The sequence below is a fragment of the Zea mays genome, chromosome 8 (assembly GCF_902167145.1).
Source record: "Zea mays cultivar B73 chromosome 8, Zm-B73-REFERENCE-NAM-5.0, whole genome shotgun sequence".
In the NCBI taxonomy this organism is placed as follows: domain Eukaryota; kingdom Viridiplantae; phylum Streptophyta; class Magnoliopsida; order Poales; family Poaceae; genus Zea; species Zea mays.
The window spans coordinates 6288913-6314985 of NC_050103.1; positions in this window are offsets into that span (position 1 = coordinate 6288913).

A 26073-nucleotide genomic window follows, 5' to 3' on the forward strand; every position below is an offset into this window, starting at 1 on the left:
CACCAGATGTAGACATTAATGTAGAAGCTATGGATGATCACCTTGCCATGATTACACAACAAAATGATCACATAGCTAAATTGACTACTAAAATTAATGAGCATGAAATTAAAAATGAAAAGCTTAAATTTGCTATAAGTATGCTCTATAATGGGAGAAGCCCTGGCATTAAGGATGTCATTGGTTTCCAACAGGGAAGCAATATCAAGCTCAATGCCCCTAAGAAACTGTCTAATTTTGTTAAGGGCAAGGCACCCATGGTTCATAATAAGGAGGGCTATATTTTATATCTTGCTAATTATCCTGAGCACAAAATTAGGAAAATTCATGCTAGGAAATCTCATTCTGTTTCTCACCATGCTTTTATGTATAAGAATGAGACATCTAGCTCTAGGCATACAACTCATGTTAAAATGCCAAAAAAGAAAATTCCTACTGCATCAAATGAGCATAACATTTCATTTAAGACTTTTGATGCATCTTATGTTTTAACTAACAAATCAGGCAAAATAGTTGCCAAATATGTTGGGGCAAACACAAGAGTCCTAAGACTTGTGTTTGGGTACCCAAGATGCATGTTTCTAACATCAAAGGACCCAAGACTGTTTGGGTACCTAAAAACAAGGCCTAAATTGTTTTTGCAGGTTTATGCATCCGGGGGCTCAAGTTGGATAATTGATAGCGGATGCACAAACCACATGACAGGGGAGAAAAGAATGTTCTCCTCCTACGAGAAAAACGAAGATCCCCAACAAGCTATCACATTCGGGGATGGAAATCAAGGTTTGGTCAAAGGATTGGGTAAAATTGCTATATCTCCTGACCATTCTATTTCTAATGTTTTTCTTGTAGATTCTTTAGATTACAATTTGCTTTCTGTATCTCAATTATGCAAAATGGGCTACAACTGTCTTTTTACTGATATAGGTGTTACTGTCTTTAGAAGAAGTGATGATTCAATAGCATTTAAGGGAGTGTTAGAATGTTAGCTATATTTAGTTGATTTTAATGAGAACACAGCTGAACTCAACACCTGTTTAATTGCTAAGACTAATATGGGCTGGCTCCAGCATTGCCAACTTGCCCATGTTGGGATGAAGAATATTCACAAGCTTCTAAAGGGAGAACACATTTTAGGACTAACAAATGTTCATTTTGAGAAAGACAGGGTTTATAGCGCATGTCAAGCAGGAAAGCAAGTTGGCACCCATCATCCACACAAAAACATCATGACGACGGACAGGCCGCTCGAGCTACTCCACATGGACCTATTCGGCCCGATCGCTTACATAAGCATCGGCGGGAGTAAGTACTGTCTAGTTATTGTGGATGATTATTCTCGATTCACTTGGGTGTTCTTTTTGTAGGAAAAAACACAAACTCAAGAAACCTTAAAAGGATTTTTGAGATGAGCTCAAAATGAGTTCGGATTGAGAATCAAAAGGATAAGAAGCGACAACGGGACGGAGTTCAGGAACTCTCAAGTCGAAGGCTTTCTTGAGGATGAAGGGATCAAGCATGAGTTCTCTTCTCCCTACACACCTCAACAAAATGGTGTAGTGGAGAGGAAGAATATAACTCTACTGGACATGGCAAGAACCATGCTTGATGAGTACAAGACACCGGACCGATTTTGAGCGGAAGCAATCAACACTGCTTGCTACTCCATCAACCGGCTCTATGTTCACCAAATCCTCAAGAAGACATCATACGAACTCCTCACTGGTAAAAAGCCCAATGTTTCATATTTTAGAGTATTTGGGAGTAAATGTTTTATTCTTGTTAAAAGAGGTAGAAAATCTAAATTTGCTCCTAAGGCTGTAGAAGGTTTTTTCTAGGTTATGACTCAAACACAAGGGCATATAGAGTCTTCAACAAATCCACTGGATTAGTTGAGGTTTCTTGTGACATTGTGTTTGATGAGACTGACGGCTCTCAAGTAGAGCAAGTTGATCTTGATGAACTAGATGATGAAGAGGCTCTGTGCATCGCGCTAAGGAACATGTCCATTAGAGATGTGTGTCCTAAGGAATCCGAAGAGCCTCCACAAGCACAAGATCAACCAGCATCTTCCAATCAAGCATCTCCACCAACTCAAGATGAGGAACAGGCTCAAGGTGATGAAGAAGAAGATCAAGAAGATGAGCCACCTCAAGAAGAGGTCAATGATCAAGGGGGAGATAAAGACAATGAAGACAAGGAAGATGAGCAAAAAATACAGGGTCAAAGACCGCCACACCCAAGAGTCCACCAAGCAATTCAACGAGTTCACCCCGTCAACTCCGTCCTTGGTGAAATTCATAAGGGGGTAACAACTAGATCTCATGTTGCTTATTTCTGTGAACGTTACTCTTTTGTCTCCTGTATTGAGCCATACAGGGTGGAGGATGCACTAAGAGATTCGGATTGGGTGCTAGCAATGCAAGAGGAGCTCAACAACTTCACAAGGAATGTGGTATGGCATTTGGTTCCACGTCCTAATCAAAATGTTGTAGGTACCAAGTGAGTATTCTGCAACAAGCAAGATGAGCATGGTGTGGTGATAAGGAACAAAGCCCGACTTATGGCCAAGGGGTATTCACAAGTTGAAGGTTTGGATTTCGATGAAACTTATGCACCCAAAGCTAGGCTTGAGTCAATTCGTATATTACTTGCCTATGCTACTTACCATGGCTTTAAGCTCTATCAAATGGATGTGAAAAGTGCCTTCCTCAATGGACCAATCAAGGAAGAGGTCTATGTTGAGCAACCTCCCGGCTTTGAAGATAGTGAGTACCCTAACCATGTTTACAAACTCTCAAAGGCGCTTTATGGGCTCAAGCAAGCCCCAAGAGCATGGTATGAATGCATGCGAGATTTTCTAATCACTAATGGCTTCAAAGTCGGCAAGGCCAATCCTACTCTCTTTACTAAAACTGTTGCAAATGATCTGTTTGTATGCCAAATTTATGTTGATGATATTATATTTGGGTCTACTAACAAATCTTCTTGTGAAGAGTTTAGTAGGATCATGGTTCAAAAATTTGAGATGTCTATGATGGGGGAGTTAAGATATTTCTTAGGATTTCAAATCAAGCAACTCCAGGATGGCACCTTCATCAGCCAAACCAAGTACATTCAAGACATTCTTAAGAAGTTTGGAATGAAGAAAGCCAAACCCATCAAGACACCCATGGAAACCAATAGGCATCTCAACCTCGACACGGGAGGTAATTATGTAGATCAAAAGATTGAAAGGGAAACAGAGTATTCGGCAAAGACAACGCTTCCACTCAACTCCATCGGTATTACTTACCCTTTACCGGTATTCCGCCATCTCTCCGATTGGTATAATCTTTCACTCATATTTATTTTATCAATGGGGGAGAAAATATAAAAGGGCTCCAACGTTCTCCGTTTTTGGTGCTTAATGCCAAAGGGGGAGAAAAATATTAAGCCCAAAGCAAAAGGATCGCACCACCACCATTTCAAAATTTTTGAAATGAAAAGATTTTATTGGTATTCACAAATGTTTGTTTTGTTTTATTAGTACTCAAGACAATTTCAAATTGGTATTTGTGCTTATGAAAATAAGATTTCAAAATTGGTATCCATTTCAAAACCCTCTTGAAAGCTAAGAGGAGAATTTCATTCAGGGGAGCTTTTGTTTAGTCAAAGGAAAAGCATTTGATACAGGGGGAGAAATTTCAAATCTTGAAAATGCATCTTACAATCTTATTCATATACCTTTAACTATTTGCAAAAGAATTTTGAAAAGAATTTGAAAAAAAATTGCAAAAACAAAAACATGTGGTGCAAAAGTGGTCCAAAATGTTAATAAAAGAAAGCAATCCATTCACTCTTATTCACTCTAATTCATTTATGCACTTTATATATTTGCTTTGGTTTGTGTTGGCATCAATCACCAAAAAGGGAGAGATTGAAAGGGAATTATGGTTAACCTTTTCCCACAATTAATTTTGGTGATTGAAAGCCCAACACAAATATATGGACTAACTAGTTTGCTCTAGAATATATGTTCTACAGGTGCATAAAGGTTCAACACAAACCAATAAATATTTAAGATAAGGTTCAAATACAAAGGAGCAAAGAAACCGAGTGTGCTCTGGTCTGGCACACCGGACTGTCCGGTGCACCAGCGGAGCAACGACTCATTCGCGCAACGGTCAACTCTACAAACGCTACAGTGCGCTACAGTGCACGTCAGAAGTAAGAGGCGCACGGATAGTGAACAGGACCTGTCCGGTGCAGCACCGGACTGTCCGGTGCCACTAGAGGACAAAGCCTCCAACGGTCAAATGCTCCAGAACCCTAACAGTTGGGTGACGTGGCTGGCGCACCGGACTGACCGGTGCGCCCATCGACAGCAGCCTGCCCCAACAGTTGTTTGGTGGTTGAGGGCTATAAATCCCCCCAACCACCACCACTTCAAGCATCCAGCACTTCACATTCAATACAAGAGCTAGTGCATTCACTCCAAGACACATTTCCAAAAGATCAAAGCCTCTCCAAGTCTAGAATTCATTGCAACCACCTAGTGACTTAAGAGAGAGTTTGTTCGTGTTCTTTGCGCTCTTGTTGCTTGGATCGCTTTCTTCCTTCCTCATTCTTGTTCCCAAGTGTTTTGTAAGCAAGGCAAGAGACACCAATTGTGTGGTGGTCCTTGTGGGGTCTAAGTGACACGTGAGAATTAAGGAGAAAGCTCACTCGGTCTAAGTGACCGTTTAAGAGAGGGAAAGGGTTGAAAGAGACCCGGTCTATGTGACCATCTCAACGGGGACTAGGTTCTTTAGAACCGAACCTCGGTAAAACAAATCACCGTGTTCATCCGCTTTATTTCTTGGTTGATTTGTTTTCCCCTCTCTCTCGGACTCGGATTTAATTCTAACGCTAACCCCATCTTGTAGTTTGTGTTTCAAGTTGTAAATTTCAGATTACGCCTATTCACCCCCCTCTAGGCGACTTTCAAGGAGAAATATTATAAGTGAATATGAGAACCCAAGAAGACAGTAATCGCGATAAGTAAAATGGACAAGAGACACAACAATTTTTACCGTGGTTCGGTCGATGCCTACTCTATGTTGTGGTGACCTCCTTCGATCAAGGGTTGCACTCAACCCCTCTCAAGTGGTCCAAAGATCAAACTTGAGTGCCATGGTTATCTTCCTTATATCAATACCCCAGTTGTGAGGAATCTCCACAAAATGGAGTCTCCCACGCCTTACACGATTGATCACAATCAATTTCGGAGTAAGGAGGGGAGTAGAAACGCACACAAGAGCACAATTGTAGTTACACCACGCACACAAGCAAACAAGATAGCGCACAAATCAAAACAATAGAGTCATAGCTTCAAGAACATGATCAAATCTCTCTCCAGCAAATCAAAAGCGTGGTCGTTGAGTTTCGGAGTTATAGTATGCTATTGTGATGCTTGGCTACTGATCCATGGTGCCTAGGGAGTCCTTCTATAGCCCTAAGGGACCTAGGAGCCGCTGGTTCTTCATTTGGGAAGCAATCAACCTTCCCGATCTGCGTATGCACTGGACTGTTTGGTGCACACCGGACACTGAGTAGTCAACGATCTATTTCCTTCTATGGTCGAGCGCGACCGTTGCACGCCTTTTGTCACTTGGCACACCAGACTGTCCTGTGGCGCACTGAACTATCTGATGGGTTGAAAGTGCATTCATACCTTTTTGTGGGTTTTGGTGATTTGGATAGCAACACATTTAAAGGTCTAACAAGTTTGCTAAGTGTTGAACAGGAAATTCAGTATGATGAACATACTTAAATAGTGTATAATGGTCAGCGAACAAAGGTTCAACACAAGGTTAAATAACTAGTGAGACAATGCAAATGGATATAATATGGTCTCTATATTGGTTTGAATATATAGACAAGACCTGAGAAATCAGTATGCATAAATATGATCATAATAGAGGTTGAAGTGATTAAGAGGATTAGTCAAGCTAAAGTGAATAAGATACGAGGAATCGTGAATCGGCTTGACCATGTTACTATTAGTCCATATATGCTTCTATGAGAATCAAACTAGAGCTTGATTGATCTTAGCATTTATATCTAGATGTGAAAGGGAAATAGGGTCAAACCTTTTCCTAAATAATTTTGGTGGTTGAATTTCCCAACACAAATAATTGAACTAACTAGTTTGCTCTAGATTATAAGTTCTATAGGTGCCAAAGGTTCACAACAAATCAATACAAAGTTAAGAGAAAGGGTTCAAAACAAAGGAGAAGAAAACCGAAGGCTGCCCTGGTCTGGCGCACCGGACTGTCCGGTGCACCAGGGTGGATCAACTCCAACTTGCTAGCTTCGGGTTCTCGGGGAGCCACTCCGCTATAATTCACCGGACCGTCTGGTGTAGCACCGGACTGTCCGGTTGAGAGCACCTAGAGGGGGGGTGAATAGGTGATCCTGTAAAACTTGAAACTTAGTGCCACAAAAAACTTGATTAGGAGTTAGCACAATAAGGCCAAGTGGCTAGAGAGGAGTCTTAGCAAAACACAATAACCACAAAGAGATCAACACAGAGATGGCACAGTGGTTTATCCCGTGGTTCGGCCAAGTCCAATACTTGCCTACTCCATGTTGTGGCGTCCCAACGGACGAGGGTTGCACTCAACCCCTCTCAAGCGGTCCAAAGACCCACTTGAATACCACAGTGTTTTGCTTTCACTTTACTATATCCCGATTGCGAGGAATCTCCACAACTTGGAGCCTCTCGCCCTTACAAAGATGTTCACAAAGAAGCACGGAAGTAAGGATGGGATGAGCAACGCACATAAGACACAAAATCAGAGCAACACACGCACACAAGTCACAACACGAGCTCTCAACACAACTCAAAGAGTTCTCTACTCAAATGGAGCTCTAGTTGCTATCACAAAGAATCGAATGCGCAGAATTGAAGTCTTGGTGCTTAGGAATGCTTAGAGAATGCTTGTGTACTCCTCCATGCGCCTAGGGGTCCCTTTTATAGCCCCAAGGCAGCTAGGAGCCGTTGAGAGCATTCCAGGAAGGCAATTCTTGCCTTCTGTCGCCTGGCGCACCGGACAGTCCGGTGCACCACTGGACACTGTCTGGTGCGGATTTCTTTCCTTCTGTGGCACAGCCGACCGTTGAAGATCCAGAGCCGTTGGCGCACCGGACACTGTCCGGTGCACACCGGACAGTCCGGTGCCCCCTTGTGACCGTTGGCTCGGCCACGTGTCACGCGCGGAATCCTTGGCCGACCGTTGGCCCGGCTGACCTTTGGCTCACCGGACAGTCCGGTGCCTCACCGGACAGTCCGGTGAATTATAGCCGTACACCGTTAATCGCTTCCCGAGAGCGATGACTTCGCCTGTGAATGGCTCACCGGACAGTCCGGTGCACCACCGGACAGTCCGGTGATTTATAGCCGTACGCCGTTAATCGCTTCCCGAGAGCAGCCAGTTGACAGTCGCCAGCCTGGCGCACCGGACACTGTCCGGTGCACCACCGGACAGTCCGGTGCACCCAGACTGCGCAGAGTCTTGGCTGCATAGCCAAGTCTTTTCCAAATTGATCTTTTCCAGTTTCTAGCACTTAGACACAATACATTAGTCTCCAAAACAATGTACTAAGTCTTAGAAACATACCTTTCCTCTTGATTTGCACTTTGTCCATCAACTGGCATAGATTAACACTTAAGCACTTGTGTTGGCACTCAATCACCAAAATACTTAGAAATGGCCCAAGGGCACATTTCCCTTTCACCGGTGTGCCAAGCGGAGCAACGGTCGCCAGCGCAACGGTCGACTTCAACGGTCGGCTGACAACGTGAACAGTGTGCGGACTTCGCGCGCAGAGTCAGAGTAGGTGTAGATGGCGCACCGGATAGTGAACAATGCCTGTCTGGTGCACCACCGGACTGTCCGGTGGCCCCACTTGTTAGAGCTCCAACGGTCAAACCCTAACGGTTGAGTGACATGGCTGGCGCACCGGACAGTGTCCGGTGGCCTGTGCCATACGACAACAGCCTTCCCCAACGACCACTTTGGTGGTTGGGGCTATAAATACCCCCAACCACCAACACTTCAAGGCATCCAAGTTTTCAGCCAACACATTCAATACAAGGGCTAGTGCGTTCAATACAAGACACAATTAGAGTGAATCAAAATCTCTCCAAGTCCCAATTCCACTCAAAGCAATAGTGACTAGAAGAGAGAGTTTTTGCCGTTTCACTTGAGCTCTTGCGCTTGGATCACTTTACTTCTTCCTCCTTTCTTGTTCTCAACTCACTTGTAATCAAAGCAAGAGACACCAAGTTGTGGTGGTCCTTGTAGTGAACTAAGTGTCCCGTTTGATTGAAGAGAAAAGCTCACTCGGTCTAAGTGATCGTTTGAGAGAGGGAAAGGGTTGAAAGAGACCCGGTCTTTGTGACCACCTCAACGGGGACTAGGCCTTCGAGGGCCGAATCTCGGTAAAACAAATCACCATGTCACTCTCGCTATTTTGCTTGTGATTTGTTTTTGCCCTCTCTTTCGGACTCGTTTATATTTCTAACGCTAACCCCGGCTTGTAGTTGTGCTTAAAGTTTATAAATTTCAGATTTGCCTATTCACCCCCCTTTAGGAGACTTTCAATTGGTATCAAAGCCCGATACTTCATTAGAGTCTAACCGCTCGAAGTGATGTCGGGAGATCACGCCAAGAAGGAGATGGTGACCGGCGAGAAGCCTGCCACAAGCCACGGGAAGGCTCCATCGGGAGAGTCCCGCAACAAGGGGAAGGGATCCCCTTCACACACCAAGTCGCATCGGAGCGGCGACAAGAAAAAGAAGATGAAGAAGGTGGTCTACTACGAGACCGATTCTTCGTCGCCATCCACCTCCGGCTCCGACGCGCCGTCCGTCACTTCTAAGCGCCATGAGCGCAAGAAGTTTAGTAAGATCCCCCTACGCTACCCTCGCATTTCTAAACGTACTCCATTACTTTCCATCCCATTAGGCAAACCACCGGTTTTTTATGGTGAAGATTATAACATGTGGAGTGATAAAATGAGGCATCACCTAACCTCACTCCACACTAGTATTTGGGATGTTGTTGAGTTCGGAGTGCAGGTACCATCACCGAGGGATGAAGATTATGATTCGGACGAGGTTGCCCAAATCCGGCAGTTCAACTCCTAAGCCACTACTATACTCCTCGCCTCTCTAAGTCGAGAGGAGTATAATAAGGTGCAAGGGTTGAAGAGCGCCAAAGAGATTTGGGACGTGCTCAAGACCGCGCACGAAGGAGACGAGGTGACCAAGATCACCAAGAGGGAAACGATCGAGGGGGAGCTCGGTCGTTTCATGCTCAACCAAGGGGAGGAGCCACAAGCAATGTACAATCGGCTCAAAACCTTGGTGAACCAAGTGCGCAACCTAGGGAGCACCAAATGGGATGACCATGAGATGGTCAAGGTTATTCTTAGATCACTTGTTTTTCTTAACCCTACTCAAGTTCAATTAATTCGTGGTGATCCTAGATATAAACTAATGTCTCCCGAGGAAGTGATAGGAAAATTTGTGAGCTTTGAATTGATGATCAAAGGCTCCAAGAAAATCATCGAGCAAGGCGCCTCCTCCGTACTCGAGGTACAACCCGTCGCATTCAAGGCAACGGAGGAGAAGAAAGAAGAGTCTACATCAAGTAGACTCCCCATCGACGCCTCCAAGCTCGACAATGAGGAGATGGCGCTCATCATCAATAGCTTTCGCCAAATCCTCAAGCAAAGGAGAGGGAAAGATTACAAGCCCCACTCCAAGAAAGTTTGCTACAAGTGTGGTAAGCCCGGTCACTTTATAGCAAAATGTCCTATTTCTAGTGACAGTGACAGGGGCGACGACAAGAGGGGGGAAGAAGAAGGAGAAGAAGAGATACTACGAGAAGAAGGGCGGTGATGCTCATGTTTGTCGGGAGTGGGACTCCGACGAGAGCTCCACCGACTCCTCCGATGACGAGGACACCGCAAACATCGCCGTCAACAAGGGTCTTCTCTTCCCCAACATCGACCACAAGTGCCTCATGGCAAAGGACGGCAAAAAGAAGAAGGTAAAATCTAGATCCTCCACTAAGTATGCAACTTCTAGTGACGAGGATAATTCTAGTGATGATGAGGATAACTTGCTCACTCTTTTTGCCAACCTAAACATGCAATAAAAAGAAAAATTGAATGAATTGATTAGTGCTATTCATGAAAAGGATGAACTCTTGGATAGCCAAGAGGACTTCCTAATTAAAGAAAATAAGAAGCATGTTAAGGTTAAAAATGCTTATGCTCTAGAGGTAGAAAAATGTGAAAAATTAACTAGTGAGTTTAGCATTTGCCATGACACTATCTCTAACCTTAGAAATGAAAATGCAAAATTGATTGCTAAGGTTGAGAAATCAAATGTATGTGATGATTCAATTACCAATCTTAGAAATGATAATGCTAGTTTGATTGCTAAGATTGATAAATTGAATGCCTCACTTTCAAGCCTTAAAAATGAGAATAAAAATTTAATTGCTAAGGCTAAGGATTTAAATGTTTGCAATGATGCTATTTCCAATCTTAGAAATGAGAATGCTATTTTACATGCTAAGATTGATGAATTAAATGCTTGCAAACCTCTACATCTAGTGTTGATCATGTTACTATTTGTACTAGATGTAGAGACATTAATGTTGATGCTATATATGATCACCTAGCTTTAATTAAACAACAAAATGATCACATAGCTCAACTTAGTGCTAAGATTAATGAGCATGACTTAGAAAATGAAAAATTCAAATTTGCTAGAAGCATGCTCTATAGTGGGAGACGCCCTGGCATTAAGGATGACATTAGCTTTCAAAAGGGAGACAATGTCAAGCTTAATGCCCCTAAGAAATTATCTAATTTTGTTAAGGGTAAGGCTCCCATGGTTCAGGATAAGGAGGGTTACAGTTTATACCTTGCCGGTTATCCCGAACACAAAATTAGGAGAATTCATTCTAGGAAGTCTCACTCTGACTCTCATCATGCTTTTATGTATAAGAGTGAGGCATCTAGTTCTAGGCAATCCACTCATGTTAAAATGCCTAAAAAGAAATCTCCTGTTGCATCAAATGACCATAATATTTCACTTAAGACTTTTAATGCTTCATATGTGCTCACTAACAAATCAGGCAAAGTAGTTGCCAAATATGTTGGGGGCAAACACAAGGGGTCAAATACTTGTGTTTAGGTACCCAAGGTGCTTGTTTCTAATGTCAAAGGACCCAAGACCGTTTGGGTACCTAGTAACAAGGCCTAAACTTGTTTTTTAGGTTTATGCATCCGGAGGCTCAAGTTGGATCATTGATAGCGGGTGCACAAACCACATGACTGGGGAGAAAAGGATGTTCTCCTCCTATGAGAAAAACTAAGATCCCCAAAGAGCTATCACATTCGGGGATGGAAATCAAGGTTTGGTCAAAGGACTTGGTAAAATTGCTATATCACCTGACCATTCTATTTCCAATGTTTTTCCTGTGGATTCTTTAGATTACAACTTGCTTTTAGTTTCTCAATTATGTAAAATGGGTTACAACTGTCTTTTTACGGATATAGGTGTTACTGTCTTTAGAAGAAGTGATGATTCAGTAGCATTTAAGGGAGTGTTAGAGGGTAAGCTATACTTAGTTGATTTTAATAGAGCTGAACTCGACACTTGCTTAATTGCTAAGACTAACATGGGTTGGCTCTAGCATCGCCGACTAGCCCACGTTGGGATGAAGAATCTTCACAAGCTTCTAAAGGGAGAACACATTTTGGGACTAACCAATGTTCATTTTGAGAAAGACATGATTTGTAGCGCATGTCAAGCAGGGAAGCAAGTTGGTATAAATCATCCACACAAGAACATCATGACGACCGACAGGCCGCTTGAGCTACTCCACATGGACCTATTCGGCCCAATAGCTTACATAAGCATCGGCGGGAGTAAGCATTGTCTTGTAATTGTGGATGACTATTCTCGCTTCACTTGGTGTTCTTTTTACAGGAAAAATCTCAAACCCAAGAGACCTTAAAGGGATTCTTGAGACAAGCTCAAAATGAGTTCGGCTTAAGGATCAAAAAGATTAGAAGCGACAACGGGACAGAGTTCAAGAATTCTCAAATTGAAAGCTTTCTTGAGGACGAGGGCGTCAAGCATGAGTTCTCTTCTCCCTACACCCCATAGCAAAATGGTGTAGTGGAGAGGAAGAATAGAACTCTACTTGACATGGCGAGGACCATGCTTGATGAATACAAGACTTCGGACCGATTTTGGGTGGAAGCAATCAACACCGCTTGCTACGCCATCAACCGTCTCTACCTTCACCGAATCCTCAAAAAGACATCATATGAACTCCTCACCGGTAAAAAGCCCAATGTTTCATATTTTAGAGTCTTTGGTAGCAAATGCTTTATTCTTGTTAAAAGAGGTAGAAAATCTAAATTTGCTCCTAATGCTGTAGAAGGCTTTTTACTTGGTTATGATTTAAACACAAGAGCATATAGAGTCTTTAACAAGTCCACTGGACTAGTTGAAGTTTCTTGTGACACTGTGTTTGATGAGACTAACGGCTCCCAAGTGGAGCAAGTTGATCTTGATGAGCTAGATGATGAAGAGGCTCCGTGCGTCGCGCTAAGGAACATGTCCATTAGGGATGTGTGTCCTAAAGAATCCGAAGAGCCTCCACAAGCACAAGATCAATCATCATCTTCCATGCAAGCATCTCCACCAACCCAAGATGAGGATCAAGCTCAAGAGGATGAAAATGAAGATCAAGAAGATGAGCCACCTCAAGAGGAGGACACTGATCAAGGGGGAGATGTGTAGCATCCCAAAAATTCAAATCTTGAAAATTTCTCAAACTCCCTCTAAATTCAAAATGAATTTCAAATTTCATTTCAAAATGTTTGTTTGCGAGTTAATATCAACAAATAAAATATAGTGGTCTATATTCTCTCCAAAATCCTCCTCAAATATCCTACAAATATTTCCCCAGTGTCCCCCTCAAATTCTTTCCAGAAATACTGCCCAGATATTTCCCTAGTGATCCCCTTCAAGTTCTTTCTAGAAATATTGCCCAAATATTCCACCGATATATCTCCAAGTATTTTCCTCTTGAGAAATACCTTCAGAATCATATTTCAAGTCCCTACAAATATTTTCTTCATAACTTTCCTCATGCTCATACGTATACGTATGCCTCCAATGTCATACGGTGAGCTCTACAAGCTAACCTCACTTATACAAGACAAATACATGCTAATCTCCCACTAATCCTCTCATCCTCCCACTAATCCTCTCATCCCTCCCCCTAATCCCCCCACCATGGCTATAAATAGAGGGGCAAGGGCCTCCTCTCATCCCACCCCAAGCCATTTCATGGCAACTCTCTCCCCCCCCCACACACCCACTCCATGTTCCACACAAGCACACACTAGCACAAGGATCGTTCGATCGTTCTTCGATCGTTCGTCCCCTGTTCTTAGTTTGTTCGTTCGTTCGTCCGATCGTTCGATCGTTCGTCCGATCGTTCATGGTTCGTTCGTCCGTTCGTCCGATCGTTCGATCGTTCGTCCGTTCGTTCGTCCAAATAATCTTTTTCCTACCGTTATGCTGCCGAAATTCCGATCGTTCGTTCGTTCGATCATTCGATCGTTCATCGTTCGTTCATAGTTCCTATTCATCGTTCATCGTTCGTTCATGGTCCCTATTCATCGTTCTTCCAGATAATCTTTGTCATGCCGTTATGCTGCCGAAATTCTGATCGTTTGTTCGTCCGATCATTCGATCGTTCGTCCGTTCGTTCATAGTTCCTATTCATCGTTCATCGTTCGTTCATAGTTCCTATTCATCGTTCATCGTTCGTTCATACGACTATTCACCATCACTATTCACCATTACTATTCATCACTACTATTCACTGACACTATTCACCATCGTTACTATTCAGTGTTACTATTCATCTTCGTTACTATTCATCATCGTTACTACTCATCGATGATATCTAGTAACTTTTTCGTCGTCACTATTCATCGTTACTATTCATCGTTACTATTCATCGGTTAGCCGATCACCCCAAATTTCAACTACTCATACATCATGCTGTCCAGTCCACCTAAGACCAGCCAGACCCATGTTCCAGTCATACAAACTCCGGTGACTGTGATTTTCCTTCCAGTGGGAACTTCCCATCTGGTCACCCATCCCAGGTTTCTCCAAGTTGAGCATGCTTAAATTTGAGATTCCTTCGAACCAGGCTTCCAAACTCAGATTCCAATAATTCTTGTTTCTAGATTCTTATTGTCGGGGACCATAATTAGGGGTACCCTCAAGGCTCCTAATTCTCAGCTGGTAACCCCCATCAGCACAAAGCTGCAAAGGCCTGATGAGTGCGATTAAGTCAGGGATCAGTCCATTCAAGGGACTCGATCACGCCTCACCCGAGCCTAGCCTCGGACAAGGGCAGCCGACCCCGGAGGATTTCCGTCTCGCCCGAGGCCCCCCTTCAGCGGCGAACATGTTTCCGGCTCGCCCGAGGCCCTGCCTTCGCCAAGAAGCAACCCTAACCAAATCGCCGCACCGACCGACCAAATCGCAGGAGCATTTAATGCAAAGGTGGCCTGACACCTTTATCCTGACGCACGCCCCCCCAGCCGGCAGAGCTGAAGTGACCGCCGTCACTTCGCCGCTCCACTGACCGGCCTGACAGAAGGACAGCGCCGCCTGCGCCACCCCGACTGCGGTGCCACTTGACAGAGTGAGACTGACAGGCAGTCAGGCCCGGCCAAAGGCACCATAGGAAGCTCCGCTAAGTCCCGGAAGACGGCGAACTCCACTCGACCCAGGGCTCGGACTCGGGCTAAGTCCCGGAAGACGGCGAACTCCGCCCGACCCAGGGCTCGGACTCGGGCTAAGTCCCGGAAGACGGCAAACTCCGCCCGACCTAGGGCTCGGACTCGGGCTATGTCCCGGAAGACGGCGAACTCTGCCCGACCCAGGGCTCGGACTCGGGCTAAGTCCCGGAAGACGGCGAACTCCGCCCGACCCAGGGCTCGGACTCGGGCCAAGTCCCAGAAGACGACGATCTCCGCCTCGCCCGACCCAGGGCTCGGACTTGGGCTCGGCCCCAGAAGACGACGATCTCCGCCTCGCCCGACCCAGGGCTCGGACTTGGGCTCGGCCCCAGAAGACGACGAACTCCGCTTCGCCCGACCCCAGGGCTCGGACTCTGCCCCGGCACCAGCCGGCGATCTCCGCCTCGCCCGAACCTGGGGCTTGGACCCGACCTCGGCCATGGAAGACGGACTCGACCTCGGCTTCGGAGGAGCTTCCACATCGCCCAACCTAGGGCGTAGACCAGCCACGTCAATAGGAGGCGCCATCATCACCCTACCCCGAGCTGACTCGGGCCGCAGGGAACAAGACCGACGTCCCATCTGGCTCGCCCCGCCAGATAGGCAATGATGGCGCGCTGCATACTCTGTGACGACGGCGACTCTCAGCCCCCTTACAGAAGCAAGAGGACGTCAGCAAGGATTCAACCGCTCCGACAGCTGTCCCTCTGCCAGGCTCCATCGCTCCTCCGACGGCCACGACATCACACCAGCTGGGTGCCAAAATCTCTCCGGCTGCCACAACGGCATGTACTCAGGGCGCTAGCTCTCCTCCGCTAGACACGTAGCACTCTGCTACACCCCCCATTGTACACCTGGATCCTCTCCTTGCGCCTATAAAAGGGAGGACCAGGGCCCTCTTAGAGAGGGTTGGCCGCGCGGGGACGAGGACGAGACACGCGCTCGCTTGGAGCCGCTCGCTCCCTCTCCCGCGTGGACGCTTGTAACCCCCTACTGCAAGCGCACCCGACCTAGGCGCGGGACGAACACGAAGGCCGCAGGATTCCCACCTCTCTCACACCGGTCTCCGGCCGCCTCGCTCTCCCCCTTCGCGCTCGCTCTTGCACTCAACCCATCTGAGCTGGGGCACGCGGCGACATTCACTCGTCGGCTCAGGGACCCCCCAGTCTCGGAACACCGACAGTTGGCGCGCCAGGTAGGGGCCTGCTGCGTGTTGACGAACAGCTTCCCGTCAAGCTCCAGATGGGCAGTCTCCAGCAACCTCTCCAACCCGGGACGGTGCTCCATTTCGGGAGTCTTGAGTTCATGTCCCTCGACGGTAGCTACGACATGATACTCCTTCCACCACCGTGCGACAACAACAATGGCGGCTGACAACCCGCCCGCCGGCGGCGGAATCGACGACGTCTTCCCCGCATGGTGGAAGAACAATCTTCGAGCTCACCCCGTCCTCTCCCCCGACGGCGGAGGAGGAGGCGGGGGAACCAAGGCCAAGCAGGAGACAGCGCCTCGTCGGCTGTCGAGCAAGTCGACGGCCCCAGTGCCCCAACGGGGGGCGCACCGGGCGTCGACCTCGCGTTTGAGACGAAGGCGAGCGCCGTCTCCCCGCGACACGCCAATCCCGAGCAAGCGGACGATGCCAGCACGCTCACGAAAAGCTTGCTGGACGTCACCCTCGTACCTGAGACGACGGCGCAGTCAGTCCCCGACGTGACCTTATCGCCGCCCGTCGACCAAAAGGTACCGATCGATTCCCATCCCACGTCTTTCGGATTCAGCCTCAACCAGTCTAGCGACTTCGCTTTGGCGGGCGCTCTCGTAGAGGCAAGTCCAGACCCTCTGGGGTTTCGTATGCGGTCACCTTGGGACCGGCTGACGGACGTTTCGACCTACGGGCCCTCTGGGTCCGAGGAAGACGACGAGCCCAGCATCTATTGGGATTTCTCTGGACTTGGCAACCCCAGTGCCATGCGGGACTTCATGACCGCATGCGACTACTACCTTTCCGACTGTTCCGACGGTAGCCGTAGCCTCGGCGACGAGGACCGCGGCCCAAGTCGCGAATGCTTCCACGTCGATCTAGGGGGTCCCCCCGAAGGCAACCATCTTGGCATGCCAGAGGACGGTGACCTCCCTAGGCCGGTGCCCCGCGTTGACATCCCACGGGAGCTAGCTGTGATCCCCGTTCAGGCGGGGGGTCATGACCCACAGCTCGAGCAAATCCGCGGAGTGCAGGCCAGGCTCGACGAGGGAGCAGGAGCGCTTGAGCCGATCCGTCGGGACGTCGGGCAGGCATGGGCGGGCCAACCTCCGGCCGGAGAAATACGTCATCTACCCCAGGGCTTCCAGCACCGCATCACCGACGACGTCAGGGTCAGGCCACCACCCGCTTCCAGTGGGGTCGGCCAGAACCTGGCGGCAGCAGCAATGCTTCTTCGCGTGATGCCGGAGCCATCAACCACCGAGGGGCGGCGAATCCAGGGCGAGCTCAAGAATCTCCTAGAAGGCACCACGGTCTGACGGGCCGAGAGCTCCGCCTCCCGAAGGCAGGGGTACCCCTCGGAACCTCATGCTGCGACTTCCCGATTCATGCGGGAAGCCTCGGTCTACACCGGGCGCACGCGCAACACAGCGCCTGTGGCCCCGGGTCGCCTCGGCAACGAGCACCGTCACCGCGACCGACGGGTCCACCTCGACGAGAGGGTGCGCCGAGGCTACCACCCCAGGCGTGGGGGACGCTACGACAGCGGGGAGGATCGGAGTCCCTCGCCCGAACCACCCGGTCCGCAAGCCTTCAGCCGAGCCATCCGACAGGCGCCGTTCCCGACCCGGTTCCGACCCCCGACTACTATCACAAAGTACTCGGGGGAGACGAGACCGGAACTGTGGCTCGCGGACTACCGTCTGGCCTGCCAACTGGGTGGAACGGACGATGACGACCTCATCATCCGCAACCTCCCCCTGTTCCTCTCCGACTCCGCTCGCGCCTGGTTGGAGCACATGCCTCCGGGGCAGATCTCCAACTGGGACGACCTAGTCCAAGCTTTCGACGGCAATTTCCAGGGCACGTATGTGCGCCCCGGGAATTCCTGGGACCTCCGAAGCTGCCGACAGCAGCCGGGAGAGTCTCTCCGGGACTACATCCGGCGATTCTCGAAGCAGCGCACCGAGCTGCCCAACATCACCGACTCGGATGTCATCGGCGCGTTCCTCGCTGTCACCACCTGCCGCGACCTGGTGAGCAAGCTAGGCCGCAAGACCCCCACCAGGGCGAGCGAGCTGATGGACATCGCCACCAAGTTCGCCTCCGGCCAGGAGGCGGTCGAGGCTATCTTCCGAAAGGACAAGCAGCCCCAGGGCCGCCCATCGGAAGATACTCCCGAGGCGTCAACTCAGCGCGACGCCAAGAAGAAGGGCAAGAAGAAGTCACAAGCGAAACGCGACGCCGCCGACGCGGACCTTGTCGCTGCTGCCGAGTACAAGAACCCTCGGAAGCCCCCCGGAGGTGCCAACCTCTTCGACAAGATGCTCAAGGAGCCATGCCCCTATCACCAGGGACCCGTCAGGCACACCCTTGAGGAGTGCGTCATGCTTCAGCGCCACTTCCACAGGGCTGGGCCACCCGCGGAGGGTGGCAAGGCCCGCGACGACGACAAGAAGGAAGATCACCAGGCAGGAGAGTTCCCCGAGGTCCGCGACTGCTTCATGATCTATGGTGGGCAAGCGGCGAACGCCTCGGCTCGGCACCGCAAGCAAGAGCGCCGGGAGGTCTGCTCGGTCAAGGTGGCGGCGCCAGTCTATCTAGACTGGTCCGACAAGCCCATCACATTCGACCGAGACGATCACCCCGACCATGTGCCGAGCCCGGGGAAATACCCGCTCGTCGTCGACCCCGTCATCGGTGACGTCAGGCTCACCAAGGTCCTCATGGACGGAGGCAGCAGCCTCAACATCATCTACGCCGAGACCCTCGGGCTTCTGCGTATCGATCTGTCCTCTGTCCGGACAGGCGTTGCGCCCTTCCATGGGATCATTCCCGGGAAGCGCGTCCAACCCCTCGGACAGCTCGACCTTCCCGTCTGCTTCGGAACACCCTCCAACTTCCGAAGGGAGACCCTGACGTTCGAGGTGGTCGGGTTCCGAGGAACCTACCACGCGGTACTGGGGAGGCCATGCTACGCGAAGTTCATGGCCGTCCCCAACTACACCTACCTGAAGCTCAAGATGCCGGGCCCCAACGGGGTCATCACCGTCGGCCCTACGTACAAACACGCGTTCGAATGCGACGTGGAGTGCGTGGAGTACGCCGAGGCCCTCGCCGAGTCCGAGGCCCTCATCGCCGACCTGGAGAGCCTCTCTAAGGAGGTGCCAGACGTGAAGCGTCATACCGGCAACTTTGAGCCAGCGGAGATGGTTAAGTCCGTCCCCCTCGACCCCAGCGGCGACACCTCCAAGCAGATCCGGATCGGCTCCGGGTTCGATCCCAAATAGGAAGCAGTGCTCATCGACTTTCTCCGCGCGAACGCCGACGTCTTCGCGTGGAGTACCTCGGACATGCCTGGCATACCGAGCGATGTCGCCGAGCACTCGCTGGACATCCGAGCCGGAGCCCGACCCGTCAAGCAGCCGCTGCGCCGATTCGACGAGGAGAAGCGCAGAGCCATAGGCGAGGAGATCCACAAGCTAATGGCGACAGGGTTCATCAAAGAGGTATTCCATCCTGAATGGCTTGCCAACCCTGTGCTTGTGAGAAAGAAAGGGGGGAAATGGCGGATGTGTGTAGACTACACTGGTCTCAACAAAGCATGTCCGAAGGTTCCCTACCCTCTGCCTCGCATCGACCAAATCGTGGATTCCACTGCTGAGTGCGAAACCCTGTCTTTCCTTGATGCCTACTCAGGGTATCATCAAATCAGGATGAAAGAGTCCGACCAGCTCGCGACTTCTTTCATCACACCCTTCGGCATGTACTGCTATGTCACCATGCCGTTCGGCTTGAGGAATGCGGGCGCGACGTACCAGCGGTGCATGAACCATGTGTTCGGCAAACACATTGGCCGCACGGTCAAGGCCTACGTCGATGACATCGTAGTCAAGACGAGGAAAGCCTCCGACCTCCTTTCCGACCTTGAAGCGACATTCCGATGTCTCAAGGCGAAAGGCGTCAAGCTCAATCCCGAAAAGTGTGTTTTTGGAGTACCCCGAGGCATGCTCTTGGGGTTCATCGTCTCCGAGCAGGGCATCGAAGCCAACCCGGAGAAGATCGTAGCTATCACCAGCATGGGGCCCATCAAGGACTTGAAAGGCGTACAGAGGGTCATGGGATGCCTCGCGGCTCTGAGCCGCTTCATCTCACGCCTCGGCGAAAGAGGTCTACCTCTGTACCGCCTCTTAAGGAAGGCCGAGTGCTTCACTTGCACCCCTGAGGCCGAGGAAGCCCTCGGGAACCTGAAGGCGCTTCTCACAAAGGTGCCTATCTTGGTGCCCCCAGCTGCCGGAGAAGCCCTCCTGGTCTACGTCGCCGCGACCACTCAGGTGGTTAGCGCCGCGATTGTGGTCGAGAGGCAAGAAGAGGGGCATGCGTTGCCCGTTCAGAGGCCAGTCTACTTCGTCAGCGAGGTACTGTCCGAAACCAAGATCCGCTACCCACAAGTTCAGAAGCTGCTGTACGTGGTGATCCTGACGCGGCGGAAGCTGCGACACTACTTCGAGTCTCATCCGATAACCGTGGTGTCATCCTTCCCCCTAGGGGAGATCATCTAGTGCCGAGAGGCCTCGGGTAGGATTGCAAAGTGGGCGGTGGAAATCATGGGCGAGACGATCTCGTTCGCTCCTCGGAAGGCCATCAAGTCCTAGGTCTTGGCGGACTTCGTAGCTGAATGGGTCGACACTCAACTACCGACGGCTCCGATCCAACCGGAGCTCTGGACCATGTTCTTCGACGGGTTGCTGATGAAGACAGGAGCCGGCGCAGGCCTACTCTTTGTCTCGCCCCTCGGGAAGCACCTACGCTACGTGCTACGCCTCCATTTTCCGGCATCCAACAATGTGGCTGAGTACGAAGCTCTAGTCAACGGGTTGCGGATCGCCATCGAGCTAGGGGTCCGACGCCTCGACGCTCGCGGTGACTCGCAGCTCGTCATCGACCAAGTCATGAAGAACTCCCACTGCCGCGACCCGAAGATGGAGGCCTACTGCGATGAAGTTCGGCGCCTGGAAGACAAGTTCTACGGGCTCGAGCTCAACCACATCGCTCGGCGCTACAACGAGACTGCGGACGAACTGGCTAAAATAGCCTCGGGGCGAACGACGGTTCCCCCGGACGTCTTCTCCCGGGATCTGCATCAACCCTCCGTCAAGATCGACGACACGCCCGAGCCCGAGGCACCCTCAGCCCAGCCCGAGGCACCCTCGGATCATCCCGAGGCACCCTCGGCTCGGTCCGAGGCATCCTCGACTCAACCTGAGGTGCCCTCAGCCCCCGAGGGCGAGGCGCTGCACGTCGAGGGGGAGAAAAGCGGGGTCACGCCTGATCAGAACTGGCGGACCCCGTACCTACAATATCTCCACCGAGGAGAACTACCCTCCGACCGAGCCGAAGCTCGGCGGGTGGCGCGGCGCGCCAAGTCGTTCGTCTTGCTGGGTGATGAGAAGGAGCCCTACCACCGCAGCCCCTCCGGCATCCTCCAGCGATGCATCTCCATCGCCGAAGGTCAGGAACTCCTGCGAGAGATACACTCGGGGGCTTGCGGCCATCACGCAGCGCCTCGAGCCCTTGTCGGGAATGCTTTCCGGCAAGGCTTCTACTGGCCGACGGTGGTGGCCGACACCACTAGAATTGTCCGCACCTGCGAAGGGTGCCAGTTCTACGCAAGGCAGACCCACCTGCCCGCTCAGGCTCTGCAGACGATACCCATAACCTGGCCTTTTGCTGTGTGGGGTCTGGACCTCGTCGGCCCCTTGCAGAAGGCACCCGGGGGCTACACGCACCTGCTGGTCGCCATCGACAAATTCTCCAAGTGGATCGAGGTCTGACCCCTGAACAACATCAGGTCCGAGCAGGCGGTGGCGTTCTTCACCAACATCATCCATCGCTTCGGGGTCCCGAACTCCATCATCACCGACAACGGCACCCAGTTCACCGGCAGAAAGTTCCTAGACTTCTGCGAGGATCATCACATCCGGGTGGACTGGGCCGCCGTGGCTCACCCCATGTCAAATGGGCAAGTAGAGCGTGCCAATGGCATGATTCTACAAGGGCTCAAGCCTCGGATCTACAACGACCTCAACAAGTTCGGCAAGCGATGGATGAAGGAACTCCCCTCGGTGGTCTGGAGTCTGAGGACAACGCCAAGCCGAGCCACGGGCTTCACGCCGTTCTTCCTAGTCTACGGGGCCGAGGTCGTCTTGCCCACAGACCTGGAATACGGCTCCCCGAGGGTGAGGGCCTACACTGACCAAAGCAACCAAACTAGCCGAGAAGACTCGCTGGACCAGCTGGAGGAGGCTCGGGACAGGGCCTTACTACACTCGGCGCGGTACCAGCAGTCCCTGCGACGCTACCACGCCCGAGGGGTCCGGTCCCGAGACCTCCAGGTGGGCGACCTGGTGCTTCGGCTGCGACAGGACGCCCGAGGGCGGCACAAGCTCACGCCCCCCTGGGAGGGGCCGTTCGTCATCGCCAAAGTTCTGAAGCCCGGAACGTACAAGCTGGCCAACAGTTAAGGCGAGATCTACGGCAACGCTTGGAACATCCAACAGCTACGTCGCTTCTACCCTTAAGATGTTTTCAAGTTGTTCATATATCTCGCGCCCAGCAAAAGTTTAGTCGTCAAGGAAGGGTCGGCCTCGCCTCGGCAAAGCCCGACCCTCCCTCGGGGGCTAAAAGGGGGGGAACCCCCTCTGCGTCGAAATTTTCCTCGAAAAAAGATCTTTTCTGCCAGGAGGTCTTTCGGGCTGTTTGACTACTTCGAAAGTGGATCCTGAAAACGATGGAGTACACGTAAGCAGCCAAGGCTGACCGAGCCGAGGGACTCCTACGCCTTCGGGATACGGATACCTCACTCATCACCTTCTGCGATAAGTAACTCACGTTCGGATAAGTGATCCCGTGGACCGAACAAGTCTTCACGGTCGGAAGCTCTTCTGCCGAAGCGATTTCTCGAGCCTTCTCGACTGCGTCGGGAACAGAGCCCCATGGACGGGTAAGAGTGCGCGTAAGCGGCAAGGCTGACCGAGCCGAGGGACTCCTACGCCTCCGGGATACGGATACCTCACTCGTCACCTTCCGCGAGAAGCAACTCTCGCTCGCACAAACATTTCTGTTACCAAGAAAAGGGTCCAGATACTCGAAACAAGAGGAAAGGAGACGCGGCTTTACAACACGGCGAGGGTGTGTTTTGGCCTCGGCGGCCGCAGGGAGCACACGCTACAAGACAATCCGATCCTGCAGGCTCGGATCTTGACGGCTGAAGGGAGCAGCAGCACCCTCGGCATCGACGACACCTTCGGCGAAGTCCGACCTAGCCTCGGACGGTGACACGGTCTGAAGATCTCCACTCTGAAGGACGACGTCATCGCCATGCCCGGGCCATCGCTACCAGGGTCTTCTCGGGAATCCGGCCCGAGCAGGCGGCTCGGCCGGTCACACCGGGGCCTCGTCCAGCTGTCCTCCAAGGACGTCAGCCCGACCCGAGGCCTCGGCTAGTCAATTCCGGCGTCGGTCCCGCTAACGGACGACCCGGCTAGGCTCCGGCCAACCAGGTTTTCTTTTCGAGCCAACTCTGCCTCTGTTCATGTTGACGCCGCTACCCCTGGCCTCGGCTCATCGAAGAGCGACCGAGGGGTTCCTTTAATTAAGCTAGAGAAGCCTCGGACAACAAGGCCGACCGAGCCGAGGGACTCCTACGCCTCCGGGATACAGATACCTCACTCGTCACCTTTACACGGGGCGACTCACACTTGGTGAAGCGGTTCAGACAACCAACAGGCGAGTCTTAGTGCACGAAAATAAGGGAAAAACACGGCTCCGTGCCGAAAATACATACATGTTCAGGCCCCGACAGCCACAATGAACAAAAATACTGGCATCCAAGGTGCCATTACAAATGGAACTCCGGTTCCACCTCCGCAGGTACGAACAACCCCACTCGACGGGGGAGAGGCCTGCGGAGCAACAGAAGACCGACGAACGGCTTGTCGTCGCCCGCCCCAGCAGCGGCGACGACGACGACTTCTGCTCCGGGGGTCCGAACAGCAGCAGCGATGACCTCAGGGCGGATGCTGCTGTTAGGAGGCCCCCGCCCGTGCCCAAACTCGAGAGGCAAGGACGGGCAGAAGGCCGTAGAGTTGGAGGTTGGTCCGCGGGTGGCGCCGGCAAACTCGTCGGCGGCGGAACCTCTTCCAGCTGCCGTGGCGGGAGGTGGCACCGGGAGCGGCTCCGAAGCCGCTCGGCTCAGAGAGCCGGGCACGGTGCAGCTGTCAGCGCCACGGACGACTCCCGCCCTTCCCCCCGATCACTGAGGGAAGGAGCGGGCCACCGCCCACGCAGGGGCCGACCCCAACTCGGCACACTCCCCTCCCCAGCACTAGTGATGAAAATCCTTGAGGCTGAGGGAGGGGCAGAGGCCGCGGCCCGGCTCGCTTTCCCCCACCATCAAACTGGAGGTCACCATCTTGGGTGACCGCCAGTGGAGGGGTGCAGCCGGGCTGCGTGATGAAAATCCTTGAAGCCGAACGATGGCTGAAAGGTGCCAACTCCCACGGAGTTGTGTTCCCCCAACGATGAGGCGGAAAGACGGCGGATCTCCCCCATCCGGGGGCTTGGAAGGTGGAAAGACACGATGCATAAGGGAGCGCGAAGACATGGTCTCCTTCCAAGGGGGTCACCCTCCTTTTAAAGGCGGATCTCCCTACTTGCGTCCCCAGCCGTCACGGGCTGAGTCTTCTCCAACACACTCCAAGGTCCTCCCCTACGGCGCGGGGGCTGGGTCCCACACGTCATGCAAGCCGACTCAGAGCAGAAGAAGCCAAACCGCCGCGCGTGGTGCGTACAACCGCCCAGCGGTTACAAGCGACCCTCCACTTTTGCCCAGACCAGCGTGCGAAAGGGCGGGCAGCCGTGCAGGCGGCATGCAACCGTGCCAAGTGGGCGCACTTCTCCAACTCCCAACACGCCCGGCACGGAGGCCCAGGCCCACGCGTCATGCAACCGGTGCGCCGGTTGCTACGTGTGAGTAACTGCATCGCCACCTGCGCCACCACCGCGCCTCCTCGACTACGGAACCAATACCGCGATTCAAGGCCACCCAGCGCACGACCCAGCGGCTCCAGCCTGGCACGACGGTCAATACGGCCGAAGACGGGCCGACAGTAATGGCGGTGGCAGGCGGGCAGGTGCAGCGGTCACGTCGTCAGCCAAGCTTACGTCCCATCCGGGGGTAGCGAGAGAACCCTCTCTCACGGCGTGAAGGCAACACGCCCGTGACCCATTCCTCGAACGGCTCACGCACGCGCAACGGCTACCCTGCGAACCACTCGCCCTGTCGCATCAACTCCGTGGCGGGACACACGGCGCCTCTGGCAGGAGAAGCGAGCGACGCTTCGCCTTCGCCGTAATGACCGCGTCAAAAAAAAGGTACGCCGCATCGTTCGATTTCGTATCCTTTTCCGTTTTTCCTCTTTCTCTCTCTTGCAACAGGGACCGGGAAAGGGGGATACCCCGAAAAGGATCCTTCCCCGAGAAGGAACCAGGCTCCGAGCCCCCCTACTGATCAGAGGTTCGAAGGCTGGCCCCTCGGAAGGGTTCAACAGCCGCCTCACATCGCATGGGCCCTGCACCCACTACTGGTCAGAGGTTCGAAGGCCGGCCCCTCGAAAGGGTTCCACGGCCGCCTCAGGCTACTCGGGCTCCATGCCCATTACTGATCAGGGGTTCGAAGGCTGGCCCCCGAAGGGTTCACAGCCGCCTCAGACGCCGAGCGAGGGATGACCATGGGTACGTTCGATACATAACCAAGGCTCGGGCTGCGCTCCCGAGGTACCCTAGGACATTTCCGAGACCAACGGGAACGATCTTGTAACAGAATCCCACCAGAGGGAGGCATCGAGCCCTCGGACCCCGTCGCTAGGGGACCGGGTCTGGCAGATCACTCGCAGGTACTTTTGGGCGTGCCTCTGGGCCCCTAG